Below are 13,679 nucleotides of genomic sequence, written 5' to 3' on the forward strand. Positions count from 1 at the left end.
CACTCAGTTTTTCATTATCTCACAACAAAATTATTGTGTGTAGCGCCCTCTGAAACTAAACTCAACTATCATGTAAATGTTTGGACAGTTACCCCTTATAGTAGGACAAAATACAAAATCTACTTATGATAAAATATAGGCAACCTTGCTTACTTTGCGGTCCACACTCAAGCTATGTTGGGGATTTAGATTCTAATCGGCCAATGATGATGATTACAATGAATCATTTACATGATGTATTTATGTATTTCTTTCATTTTCGAAATCATGACGTTTCGTGTTATTACTTCATTTAAAATGTGAACTAATATCTAACGAAGAGTTTGGCCAACCCGGTTCGAGTTGGACACAATATGGCGACTACTGCTTTGTTGGGCAAGCACAGAACAAAAGAATATACGCCATGTTATGATCCAGTGAAACCAAGTTGGCCAAACTCTGTGTGTATTTTTTTTGTAATGATATTTTTTTCCTTCCTCATAAATTCACTTATAACAAGAAATTCACATATGAACAAATTATCACAATAAGTAATATAAAACAAGATTTTTGATACAAGACACTTCGTGAATTACATCAATCAATCAATGAACAACATAGAACAAATATCAGATTATACATGATTCTACATTTGTTCTTGCATATAACAATTTATAATCAAAATAACAATAGAGGAAAGCTCCGGGCGACTAGGTGATACATGTATTGAGCGCCCTCTACAATATACACAAGGGTGATCTTTTCGATTATTACCACAAATCTCCTAAGTCAACAAGCGATAGAACGAAAAGGGGGTGGGGTGTTTCGGGAGCGCCAGGAGGGTCAAATCTGACTGACATGAGGGCTATACAAGAACCCATTATTTTTATTATTATTATTTTGTCTGCTTTGAGAATCCACTTTTTTCGAGTTGTATTCCTGATACACGCTGGAATTTTAGCAACGTACCATTGGTTACCTACATACTTAAATGAGAGAGAGAGGTAGAGAGAGGAAGGAACGAGAGAGAAAGAAAGAAAGAAAGAAAGAAACGGGAAGGGGACGATAGATAGAGAGCGCATGGGAAGGGGGGATAGAGCACATACAAAAACGTTAAAAACACATAACTAGATGTTACGGGGGTAGAAAAGAAAGAAAAGAGGGAAGAGAGAGAAAGAGAGAGAGAGAGAGAGAAAGAGAAAGAGAGACACAGAGAGAGAGAGAGAGAGAGAGAGAGAGAGAGAGAGAGAGAGAGAGAAAATGGGATCGCGATAGAAAGGGAAATGAATATGACCTGAAAATGGAATGTGGATTGTAATTATTTTGAGGTATGAGAAAAAGAGAGGTTTAGGGTGAGGAATTAGGGATAGTGCGAGAGACGTGGGTAAGAGAAGAAGAGTGGTTGACAAAGAAGAGGAAAGAGAAAGAGAGAAAGAGAGATAGATAGAGAGGGAGAGAGAGAGAAAGAGAGATAGATAGAGAGGGAGAGAGAGAGAAAGAGATAGAGAGTGAAATATAAGGGGTTAAGTCAGGAGTGATAAGTGATGAGGCATGGAAGGGGGGGGGTGGCGGAACCACTTTTATTGAAATGCTAACATTTCGAAGGTAGACCTGAAGCATCCTGCCAATATCCTCTTCAAATTAACATTCTATCTCTTCTTAAGGGAGCAGACTTCCTGACTCGAATGACGTGTCCTGTAAGTTACGTACCGACTAGGGCTAGGTGCCGACAACTACCTAGTAGTACCCGGTACATTACAAACATTGCATATCGTGGTCTGCCGATTTCGGCAAAAAATAAAAAATAAACAAATATTTCGAAGAATATGTAGTGACGAGTAAATCCGCCAAAGTTTAACACAAAGGAAAATATAATACAATTTAGGACGGGATTATATTATTATTATTACTGAGGAGGCAACTATTGGTTAAAAGGCATATCAAGAATGGAGTGGTAATGTTGATGATAATAATAATGATGATGATGATGATAATAATAACGTTTAACTAGAGAGAATTCAATACCACAATAATGTAATATTACAATGATAATAATAATTATATTAATAATAATAACAACAAATACTATTAATGATGTTAATATTCCGGATTGATATAGCGTCTAACATATTTGTACGAGTAATTCTTTGTCTTATTATAACTATCGGCAATAATCAAAAATCATAGAAAGCAAGAACCACGTTGACCGAGAATTTGTGTGCTTGTACATGAAGACTGAAACCATTCCGAGCGCCTTGCAGCAAGGCTGATGTTGAATGGGCGTATAATTATCTGTCCTAACTACAAGGGGAGCTTTCCTAGGCAAGTCTTACTGTCGAGCACCCGGATGTAATTATTCCTTCTCTCCTTAACATTGTGAGGACAAGGAGTTACTCTTCAGTTAGGCTAGCGGCAGTGCTGGAGTAGGCTCTCAAACAGGTCAACTCTCTCTTTCATTTTCTTTAGAAAGGTAAGAATATTTGAAATCATTCATACACATGTTCATTTGATTAAATGTTCTAATTGATGTGGCGGTGAAAGTATGAGAACTGTTTGGCAAAGTATGTTAGGTCAACAGCGCAATCCATGCGCAATACTCATTATTATGTTATTATGTCTGTGTAATTATTGTATTCATTTGGACGCCTGAATCAACAAGCTAAAACAAGCTTTCTAAAGGTGCTCCATTTTCCTGCTTCTCATTTTCACAGTTTGGTTAAATTAAATTAACATAATGCTCATGATTTGTATATTTTGAACTGTTTGTACTATTACACATGTATATATTTTTTAGTTTTTAATGGACATAAAGTCTTTTGAATTGGAATTAAATAGCGATTCGGTGTGGAACTGGGAAACATTTCGAAATCATTTCTTCTTAACCTAGGGCCTTCCTTTATACAATTTGTTGATGGAAAATTGTTAAGTGGCAATCACGGAGTGGTGTCAGAAATGTTTGCAAGAAGGACATAAGACTTTAACATTATTCATGGCAGTAGCGGTCTTCTTACAGACAGCTGATGATAGGTCAATTATTGTCATATCCGCAAATCAAGAAAACGGAGTGCAATAAACGGAAAATAGTAAAGTAACATTTCTCGGTGTCCCTTACTACGTTCGCCTAATGTCGAATCACCCTAATTGAGCTACCAATTACTAATGTAGCAGCTTGGAAACTGATACAAAATGTTCACCAAATACATAATATTCTTTGGTAGGGTTCAAACCCTTTTTAAGATTAAACTATAAACAAACGGCATCAAAGCAAACTCTTAATACACAAAAGTCAGCCATCCTCCTCCGGTAATAAACCACTTTCCGGTTTGGAAAAAACAGGTTTCCTTCTCCTCTCTATATCCGTCCTGTTTTTTCAAATGAGGAATTAATCATTTCTTATTATTTCCGTTAATGTATTGAGGATTATATTTTGGTGTATCTACATGAAGACTTTAATACAGGGACTGCCAAAGATAATTATCTGTGTGTTACACTGTTTAGTGTGTTTAACAATAAAGTGATACCTTCCCTCACTCAGTGAGTGGTGGTGTGATAATGAAATCTTGCTGATTACATTGATGGTTAATCTTGGAATGAGACAGTTTATAGATAAATAGATCTGCTATGCTTTCCCTCATTAAACTGGGGCACAACAAATTTAACATGATAATTAAACGTTTTAAAGACGATGGGCTTCTGGTGATTTCTGTCACGGAATCATTCATTGACTACCACGATGATTATGTGTTACCACTAAAACTTGCATTTTCTTCTATGAATAAAGAATATATATTTAAGAGCATGGTACGTTTACTTAAAATGTTATATGCATGGACTACTAAACTTATTGTGTCAACGTGAGAACTCGTTTGCCATTTGAAACATTTCAATTTGTCTCACTTTTACCAGAGCGTTGCATAATATCTCACAATATATTTGGTCAAACAATAGAGCCCTTCAACAAAAAGGTTCAGAAAGTCTTATCACCTCTCATATAATCATAATTGACCTATTCATTTTAACTTATTAATATTGGGCTGCATTCAGTTCTGATAATTGGTAAATTTTGTAGGTCATGCAAAATCACGAATTTTGATATTAATCAGACTAGTCGGTTCCTATACCCTTTTCTAACTGCACCGATTTTCATCGGATGCATCCGGACGCATCCGATGAAAGTGCCAGTTAGAAAGCAACAGAGGAGAAAAAGGCGATTAAATAGCCGATGAAAAGAAGAGAAATAGGCGATTAAATTCTCCTGCTCTAGAGCAGGAGAAATTTTCATTCTATCGGTGTGACACCGATGAAACTTGCAGTTAGAAAACGTTCGGGAGAAAAGGGCGATTAAAAAAGCGATTAAAATGGTCAAAGGTCGCAGTATACGCGCGCTTTACCGTAACCAGCTGTGTTTGTTGACTTATGGTTAAACAAGCTGCATGCTAGCTAGATGGAGCGCGGGCTTAATAATTACGTAATAATTCTTCACTTCCGGCGAGGGCTCGCCACAGCGAGTGAATTTCACCAGCAGTTAGAAACCGACAGGGGGAAAACTGCGGTTTCAACTTTGTTTACATAAGGAAAATTCAATCGGTATTTTCATCGGTGTGACTCCGATAGAGTGCAGTTAGACGTGTACGCAGGAGTAGTTCTTTTGGAATATCTCCTATTTTGAGGGGGTCTGTTTTTCGCGGGCTAAGCGGCTCTTTCATACGGCTTTCATCGAAAGGGTGCGGTGCGGTGCGGCGCGGTGTGGTGTGCTCAACGCACCCATTCGATAAAAGGCCCCCCGCTTTTCTCGAAAGGGTGCGTTGAGAGCGGAGCACCGTTTTAACACACCCTTTCGATAAAAGCGGGGGTCTTTTCTCGAAAGGGTGCGTCGACTAGTCTTTCGCATCAGTCGTTTAAAATGAGGATCTGGGACAGAAGGTAATAGTTGCCAATTTAAGTATATCGAAAATGTATTAAATAAAATGGTATGGTCTTGATTACAGAGCATGGTCTCTTTCGTTATTACTATGTTGATGGGGGAGACAGAGAGAAGGAAAAAGGGGAAAGGAAAAGGGAAGATAAAAGGAAAGAAAGAAGAATAAGAAGAAAAGAGGGAAACGGGGGGGGGGCGCGCAGGGCTCTTGCCTTCTCCTCACCCCCCTCCCCCGCTAAAAAATAAATAAGAGAGAGAGAGAAGGGAAAGGGAAAGAAAATATAAAAGGAAAGAAAGAAGAGGAAGAAGGAAAGAGGGAAACGGGGGAAAAGCGAAAGGCTCTTACCTCCCCCCCCCCCCCCGCCAATAAAATAAATAGGAGAGAGAGAGAGAGAGAGAAGGGAAAGGGAAAGAAAATATAAAAGGAAAGAAAGAAAAGAAGAAGGAAAGAGGGAAACGGAGGAAGGGCGAAAGGCTCTTACCTACCCCCCCCCCCCGCCCCCTCCCGCCAAAAAAAATAAATAAGAGAGAGAAGGGAGAGGGAAAGAAAATCTAAAAGGAAAGAAAAGAAGAGGAAAAAGAATAAGAAGAAAAGAGGGAAACGGGGGCGAAGGGCTCTTGCCCTCCCCCCTCCCGCCAAAAAAAATAAATAAGAGAGAGAAGGGAAAGGGAAAGAAAGAAGAGGATTAAGAAGGAAAGAGGGAAACGGGGGAAGGACGAAGGGCTCTTGCCTCCTCCCTCCCCACCCCCGCCAAAAATAAATAAGAGAGAGAGAAGGGAAAGAGAAAGGGAAAGAAAATATAAAAGGAAAGAAAGAAGAGGAAGAAGGAAAGAGGGAAACGTGGAAAGGGCGAAAGGCTCTTACCACCCCCCCCCCGCCAAAAAAAATAAATAAGAGAGAGAGAAGGGAAAGGGAAAGAAAGAAGAGGAATAAGAAGGAAAGAGGGAAACGGGGGAAGGGTGAAGGGCTCTTGCCTTTCCCCTCCCCCCCCCCCACCCCCGCCAAAAATAAATAATAGAGAGAGAGAGAGAGAAGGGAAAGGGAAAGAAAATATAAAAGAAAAGAAAGAAGAGGAATAAGAAGGAAAGAGGGAAACGTTGGAAGGGCGAAGGGCTCTTACCCCCCCCCCCCCCCCCGCCAAAAAAATAAATAAGAGAGAGAGAGAGAGAGAAGGGAAAGGGAAAGAAAATATAAAAGGAAAGAAAGAAGAGGAATAAGAAGGAAAGAGGGAAACGTGGGAAGGGCGAAAGGCTCTTGCCTCCTCCCTCCCCACCCGCGCCAAAAATAAATAAGAGAGAGAGAAGGGAAAGAGAAAGGGAAAGAAAATATAAAAGGAAAGAAAGAAGAGGAAGAAGGAAAGAGGGAAACGTGGAAAGGGCGAAAGGCTCTTACCACCCCCCCCCCGCCAAAAAAATAAATAAGAGAGAGAGAAGGGAAAGGGAAAGAAAGAAGAGGAATAAGAAGGAAAGAGGGAAACGGGGGAAGGGCGAAGGGCTCTTGCCTTTCCCCTCCCCCCCCCCCCCCAACCCCCGCCAAAAATAAATAATAGAGAGAGAGAGAGAGAGAAGGGAAAGGGAAAGAAAATATAAAAGAAAAGAAAGAAGAGGAATAAGAAGGAAAGAGGGAAACGTTGGAAGGGCGAAGGGCTCTTACCCCCCCCCCCCCGCCAAAAAAATAAATAAGAGAGAGAGAGAGAGAAGGGAAAGGGAAAGAAAATATAAAAGGAAAGAAAGAAGAGGAATAAGAAGGAAAGAGGGAAACGTGGGAAGGGCGAAAGGCTCTTGCCTCCTCCCTCCCCACCGCCCGCCAAAAAATAAATAAGAGATAGAGAGAGAAGGGAAAGGGAAAGAGAAGATAAAAGGAAAGAAAGAAGAGGAAGAAGAATAAGAAGAAAAGAGGGAAACGGGGGCGAAGGGCTCTTGCCTCCCCCGCCTTGCCAAAAAATAAATAAGAGAGAGAGAGAGAAGGAAAGGGAAAGAGAAGATAAAAGGAAAGAAAGAAGAGGAAGAAGAAGAAACGAAGGAAACGGGGGCAAAGGGCTCTTGCCTCCTTTCTTTTCTTTTTTTCCTTTCTTTCCTATTCTCCCTCTTTTTCGTTTTTCTCTTTCTTTCTTTTCTTTTTCTTTTTTTTCTTTTCTTTCCCTTTCCCTCTCTTTTTTCCTCTCCCCCTTTTCTTTTTTTTCCCGACGGCAGCGCAATTTTACCGACAATATCCTGACAGGTGGGGGGGGGGGGTGTCGCACCTGTTTTTAGTGTGTCTGGTGTCAGTCGTGTAGGTGTGAATGGGGCAAAATAATTCCGCAATGGGGAAGCTCCGGTCAATCCGCCATACCGTCACCGATCCGACCTTAAAATTACCGGTTATGTGCCTCTCTTAGTTATTGAATTGCTTGATTTAGTTTTTTTGTCGGTCTGGTGTCGGTATCATTGGTGTTACTATGAATACAAGGCATTGTCGAAGCTTCGTTATTAATGAGTCATACATCAGTTACAACGGCAAACATTTCACCCTGTATAACTTACTATTCAAGACAATTAATTTCGACGTCTTTACAAAGAACTGATTATATAATGTGATACTTTTAGTATATTTCATAGTATGTTCTAATTTTGTCAATTATGTGAATTCTTTTTTTGCGAAATGTGAAACAAAATAAACATGAAACTTGAACTTGAATAAGGGCAAACCGACTATAAACCGATTCTTGGCCATGAAATGTAGTATTTTGTTCGGTCTGTCATCGGTCGTTTGTTAGGTTTGTTCGGTTTTGTTGTCGGTCTCGTTTGTCTGACCGGGGTATTAGTTCCTGATGTGCAGGTGAAGAGGATGTGTGTGGGCGATGTGTATGATGAGAGGACAACGGTCCATGGAGCTGAGGATGTTTTCGCAAATTGCCATCCTGGTTACCTATATCTTTAAAAACAAGCATTCAGTTTCCTGGAAAAGGTGTTTTCTCAAAGTCCATAAGAATTAAATTGAAATTGAAATAACCTAGGGCCTTCCTTTATACAAGTTGTTAAAGGAAAATTGTTAAGTGGCAATTACGAAGTGTTGTCAGAAATATTTGCAAGAAGGACATAAGACCTTGTTCATGGCAGTAGCCGTCTTCTTACAGGCCACCGATCCGATGATTGGTCAATTATTGTCATATCCGCAAAACAGGAAAACGGAGTGGAATAAACGTAAAATCCTACTCCGGTAATAAACCACTTTTCGGGTATGGGAAAAAACAGGTTTCCTTCTCCTGACTAAATCCGTCCTGTTTTTCTAATAAGGAATATATTATTACTTTAGTTAATTTATTGAGGATTACATTTTGTTGTATCTACATGAAGACTTTAATACAGGGACTGCCAAATATAATATTCTGTGTGTTACACTGTTTAGTGTGTTTAACAATGAAGTGATGCCTTCCCTCACTCAGTGAGTGGTGGTGTGATAATGACATCTTGCTGATTACATTGGTGGTTAATCTTGGAATGAGACAGTTTATAGATAGATATATCTGCTATGCTTTCCCTCATTATAAACTGGGGCACAACAAATATAAAATGGTAAGTAAACGTTTTAAAGACGATGGGCTTCTGGTGATGTCTGTCACGGAATCATTCATTAACTACCACGATGATTATGTGTTACCACTAAAAATTGCATTTTCTTCTATGAATAAAGAATATATATTTAAGAGCATGGTACGTTTACTTAAAATGTTATATGCATGGACTACTAAACTTATTGTGTCAACGTGAGAACTCGTTTGCCATTCGAAACATTTCAATATGTCTCCTTTTCTTAATGGGTACCGGTAGGAAGGAATTCCTTAAAATGCTGTGAGCGTCGAAATCGGCAGCCTAGCATAGCCGGGTAATGTTGGAGCGCCTTGAGGACCTTGCAAGGTCGATATCTGCGCTCGAAGCCAATATTATTATTATTATTATTAAAGCGTTGCATCGAATCGTCTCACCTTGCATTTGGTCAAACAATAGAGCCTGGAACAAAAAGGTTCAGAAAGTCTCATAATCTCTCACTATCAATAATATAATTGACCTATTTATTCCCAACTTGCTAATTTGGGCTGCATCCAGTTCTGATCATTTGTCAATGGTGGCGATAGTCTCATATCCTGTGGGTACGTGCTGATACAAGGTAGACTTAAACATTTGGAAACGTTTGCTTGTATTTGTCTCATAAAAGAATTTGATCACGAACTGACTCCCACACGGTGTTGAGTGCTCAGGGGTCATAGGCCACTGGCTTCATCGGGCAGGTAGTTCCATTATGTGAATATGTAAATTAACTATTACAAAATGAGGGGACACATTACATTGTACAATAGGGATACACATTGTTTTTATTGTGCAGAACATACTCTTTTATTGACTTACTTATTGCATGGAACTATAAAACCAAAATGCATTTTGTATTCTAACAATTGGAGTACAAAGAATAATAACAGGTGAATGAAATGCATAAACACCACAAACACCTGGGGAGGAAGCATTCATAAATTTGAATACGATGAAACTATAAAACCAAAATGAAATTTGCGTTCTAGCAATTGGAGTACAAAGCATGATAGTAGGTGAATGAAATGCTTCAACAGCAACACAAACACCTGGGAAGCTAGGAAGCATCCATAAATTTGAATAATTTAGTTGATAAACGACTCCGCATGTGGACGTTTGTTGGAGCAGAAAGCAGTGGATTCTTAACAACACGAACCCATTTAACAGAATGTATGTAAAACCAAAATGAAATTTGCGTTCTAGCAATTGGAGTACAAAGCATGATAGTAGGTGAATGAAATGCTTCAACAGCAACACAAACACCTGGGAAGCTAGGAAGCATCCATACATTTGAATAATTTAGTTGATAAACGACTCCGCATGTGGACGTTTGTTGGAGCAGAAAGCAGTGGATTCTTAACAACACGAACCCATTTAACAGAATGTCGGAACGTTAATTAAATTTGGCGCGGTTGGAAAATGCATCTTTCTACCCTGCGACTTTAATGGTACGATCCAGTAAATTAAAACAGTAAAATGGGTCTTATTTCAAAATTACTCATTAAACAAAACCCAAAACTTCAGTGATATCAGAACAAATATGTTATATCTTACTAATAATTAAAAAAAGATGTATAAACATTGTGAAAGTGTCGCATTTTACGATAAAAGACACCGATTTAGCGAAGATGCCGTCATTAGTGCGCTTGCATCAGGGAATTCAAGGTCAAAAGGTCAATTCAGACGCTGATAAGTTATTGGTCGAGCCTTTTTGTTTCCTTTATTCCGACAAAATTATACAATCAATCAAAATAAGTTTGATACCAGAAGAAAGCTAACGATTAGTATTTTTATTAACCGCTTGCCCCAAAGTCTCTTGACCACAGTGAAACGAGTGAGAGCTTGCGAGAGCGGCCAAAGTGTGATTGAAACTCGCTATTTGCTCTTCTCCAACGCAAAAAGAGACGACATTGTGCTGGATAAATGTATTTTTTCCGACAAAAGTACAGCAAATTTGCATATGGTCTTTTTATATTATACTTTATGAAATGTTACCCGAGTGACATCCGGGCGTCCTAATGCTGGAAAGAAACGCACATTTTAGAAAACTTCACTTTTTCATGGAAAAATGCTTATTTGCTCTATGCACGCAAGTCAGATTGAGCGGATGATAAAACGTTTCCATTTGCAAAGTTCTTAGTATTGAAAACCTCAATTCCGGTAGAAAGGATTCAAATTCAAGTCGCTACCTGCATTTCTCTCAATGTTTCGCAATCCAATTAAAAAAACCTATTTGTTCAATTGAGAGATCTTTTTCTTTTGTAGAATTTAGTAAAAAAAATAGCTCTTAACCAGCAGAGCTGAATATATTTTGTATAAAAGCTGCGCCATATAAATTTATTATTAGTATTATTATTATTATTAAGATGTTCTATTTGCTCCATTAATCTATTTTTTTAAAAGATGATACATAGTTCAATCGGATATTAAAGTCGTCTTACTTTACAATGGGCCTAAATTAAGGCTTTATAAACATGCAAATAACAAATCAAGCGATTATTTTTTATTGTGGTGGGGGGGGGGGGCATGGATGGACAAGAACTTTAAACAAAATCTCCTTGCTAGAAAACTAACTGATTGACATAAATATTACCCATGGTTTATGTTTGCTCAACCTTAATTCTTATGGACTTTGAGAAAAAACCTTTTCCAAGAAACTGAATGCTTATGTTTAAAGATATAGGTAACCAGGATGTCATTAACAATCATGGACATTTGCGAAAACATCCTCAGCACCATAGACCGTTGTCCTCTCATCATACACAAGGCCCGCACTATAATAATTATCATACCCCCCCCCCGCCCCCCCCCCCCCGGTCTAAAGGTCAATGTGTCCTATTACTGATTGGCACATCCTTTTCAGCCGCACATCAGGATCTTAATGATGAAGATTGTACACTAATTCCCCGGTCAGAAAAACGAGACCGACGACCAAACCGAACAAACCTAACAAAAAACCGATGACAGACCGAACAAAATACTACATTTCATGGCCAAGAATCGGTTTGTAGTCGGTTTGCCCTTGTTCAAGTTCTAGTTTCAAGTTTATTTTGTTTCACATTTCACAAAAAATAATTCACATATTTCACAAAATTAGAACATATTATTATATATACTAAAAATATCACATAATTATAATCAATTCTTTGTAAAGACGTCGAAATTAATTGTATTGAATATTAGGTTAACCAGGGTGAAATTTTTGCCGTTGAATTTTATATGAGTCATTCATAACGAGCTTCGACAGTGCCTTGTATTCATAGTCACACCAATGACTCCGACACTAGACCGAAAAAAGACTAAATCAAGCAATAAAATAACCAGGAGGGGCAGATAATGTTAAGGTCGGATCGGAGTCGGTATGGCAGACTGACCGGAGCTTCCCCACTGCGAAATTATTGTGCTCCAGTCACACTTACAAGACTGACACCAGACACACTCAAAACAGAGCGATGTCAATAATTACATAACCCTGAATGACAAGAACCAGTCGGTTCGAGAGTCAGTCGGTGCTGGGGAGTTGGTTGTTGTGTATGACTGAGGCGTTAAGAACAATTATAATAATCCAATTACAGAAGCACTCCGAGTAGATCCCTGTTGTTGCATCACCCCTGATTTAAACTCTTTATCGAAAGTTAAAGTTGGACTTTATCTGTGATGTCGTATTTTAGTACATGTCCTCGGTCAATATCTATCCCAACGATCACAAGTCAAACTTGTATTTATGTTTTGTTTCTATTCTGCTTTATGTCGCTTTTATGTTAATATTGTAGTGTAAGGACCCAAAGGAAGAACAGTAGTGTTCTATAAACATTGCTGAATTAGGCTTTCCACCGGATTTTGTCTATGTACATGGATTAATATTACATTTTGTATATTCTACTATGTATAACATTTTTGTATGATTTCGGAAAATAAAAACAACAACAAAACAATAACAACAATTCCTCTCATTGTTCTTTCTTTTTAAATGTTGACCAAGGGGCATTGTAAAGACTCACAATGCTAAACGATCTATATGCAAGCCTACTGAAAATCTATATGCACTATCACATATAGGAGGATGCAGAAGTGAGAGGATCGTATTGCAGATCCGTCTCCTGAAGTCAAGAGCAGCGATAACTTTTATGAGATCTTATCTGACGATGTAACATAATGCTTCTTTATTATCACGTTCTAATCTACTTACTACCAGCGTTAATGACGAGTTAAACACTTCATAAGAGTATCAGATTTTGGTCTTGAAATCTTGACTATATACCTATAAAAGCTTGTGTAGATATGGCGCGTTAAACCGCCACAAAAAAGTTGCCACGTTGTTGTTTTTGTTTTGGTGTAAATTAATGGCAATTGCGAGCAACAAAGGACTTGCGTGTATTTTCTGAGCTCTGTTTTACAATGGTGCATACATGCGAAGCGTGTTACACTTTACGTCATCATAAAACATATGCCATTATATACTACCATGCTTTATTTGTTAAATTCAATGCGAAAGCAAAACTTCTTAACAGTCTCCTTTGTCACTAGGGTATTAATCATTTTCTTATGTGGAAGTCAGTGGCGGATCCATAGTGCTCGCTACCCCCCCCCCCCCCCCAGTGGCGTACCTGGGGTACTCCGTCAGGGGGGGGGGGGCAAGCGACCGAAACAAACAAAAAAGGCGATGCTAATTTTAACTTCTGGCGAGCGAGCGAGCAAAAAAAAATCTTTAAGTAACGTTTGGTATATAAACTGGTATTGTTGCAAGTTGGGGGTGGAAACATTCACTTGTTAGCGACGTTAATTTTATTTTTTTGAGTGTAGCGAGCAAGAAAAAAAATCACTTCTTTTTTAATAATTGCCACTCAAACTTGGTTCAATTGTCCCATGCAGGGCGCGGGAAAAATATTGTGTTTAGGGTGATTTTATACCCATTTTAGCTAGCGAGCGAAAATACATCTTTCTCTCAATGAATTGCTATATAAAATTTGTTTCATTGTTGCAGGTAGGGGGCGGGCACAATCGTGTTTAAGGCAATGTCAATCCCATTTTGGCGGGCAGGCAACCCCCTACATTTCTCTTTTTAATGATATTGTAGCAGGTTAGTGGTGGGCACATAATTCCACGAGCTAGCGAGCGTAGCGAGCGAAAAAAAAAATCACTTCTCTTTTATAGGGAAAATATGGTACATAAAACTTAGGTTCATTGTTCCATGTCATGGACGTGATTATTAAAA

The 13,679-nt window shown here is 38.7% G+C and overlaps 1 protein-coding gene across 1 annotated transcript in view; it reads left to right on the forward strand.

Moving 5' to 3' along the window:
- Positions 1–2,313: 2,313 nt before the first annotated feature.
- The window catches only part of LOC586705 (hephaestin-like protein), a 31,281-nt gene continuing 19,915 nt past the window's right edge, over positions 2,314–13,679 (forward strand). The window contains exon 1 of the mRNA XM_030982670.1: positions 2,314–2,449. The gene's annotated coding sequence lies outside the window, so the exon portion shown is untranslated. The remainder of the gene's footprint in view (positions 2,450–13,679) is intronic.

The sequence above is a fragment of the Strongylocentrotus purpuratus genome, unplaced genomic scaffold (assembly GCF_000002235.5).
Source record: "Strongylocentrotus purpuratus isolate Spur 01 unplaced genomic scaffold, Spur_5.0 spur5_scaffold_13, whole genome shotgun sequence".
Lineage (NCBI taxonomy): Eukaryota > Metazoa > Echinodermata > Echinoidea > Camarodonta > Strongylocentrotidae > Strongylocentrotus > Strongylocentrotus purpuratus.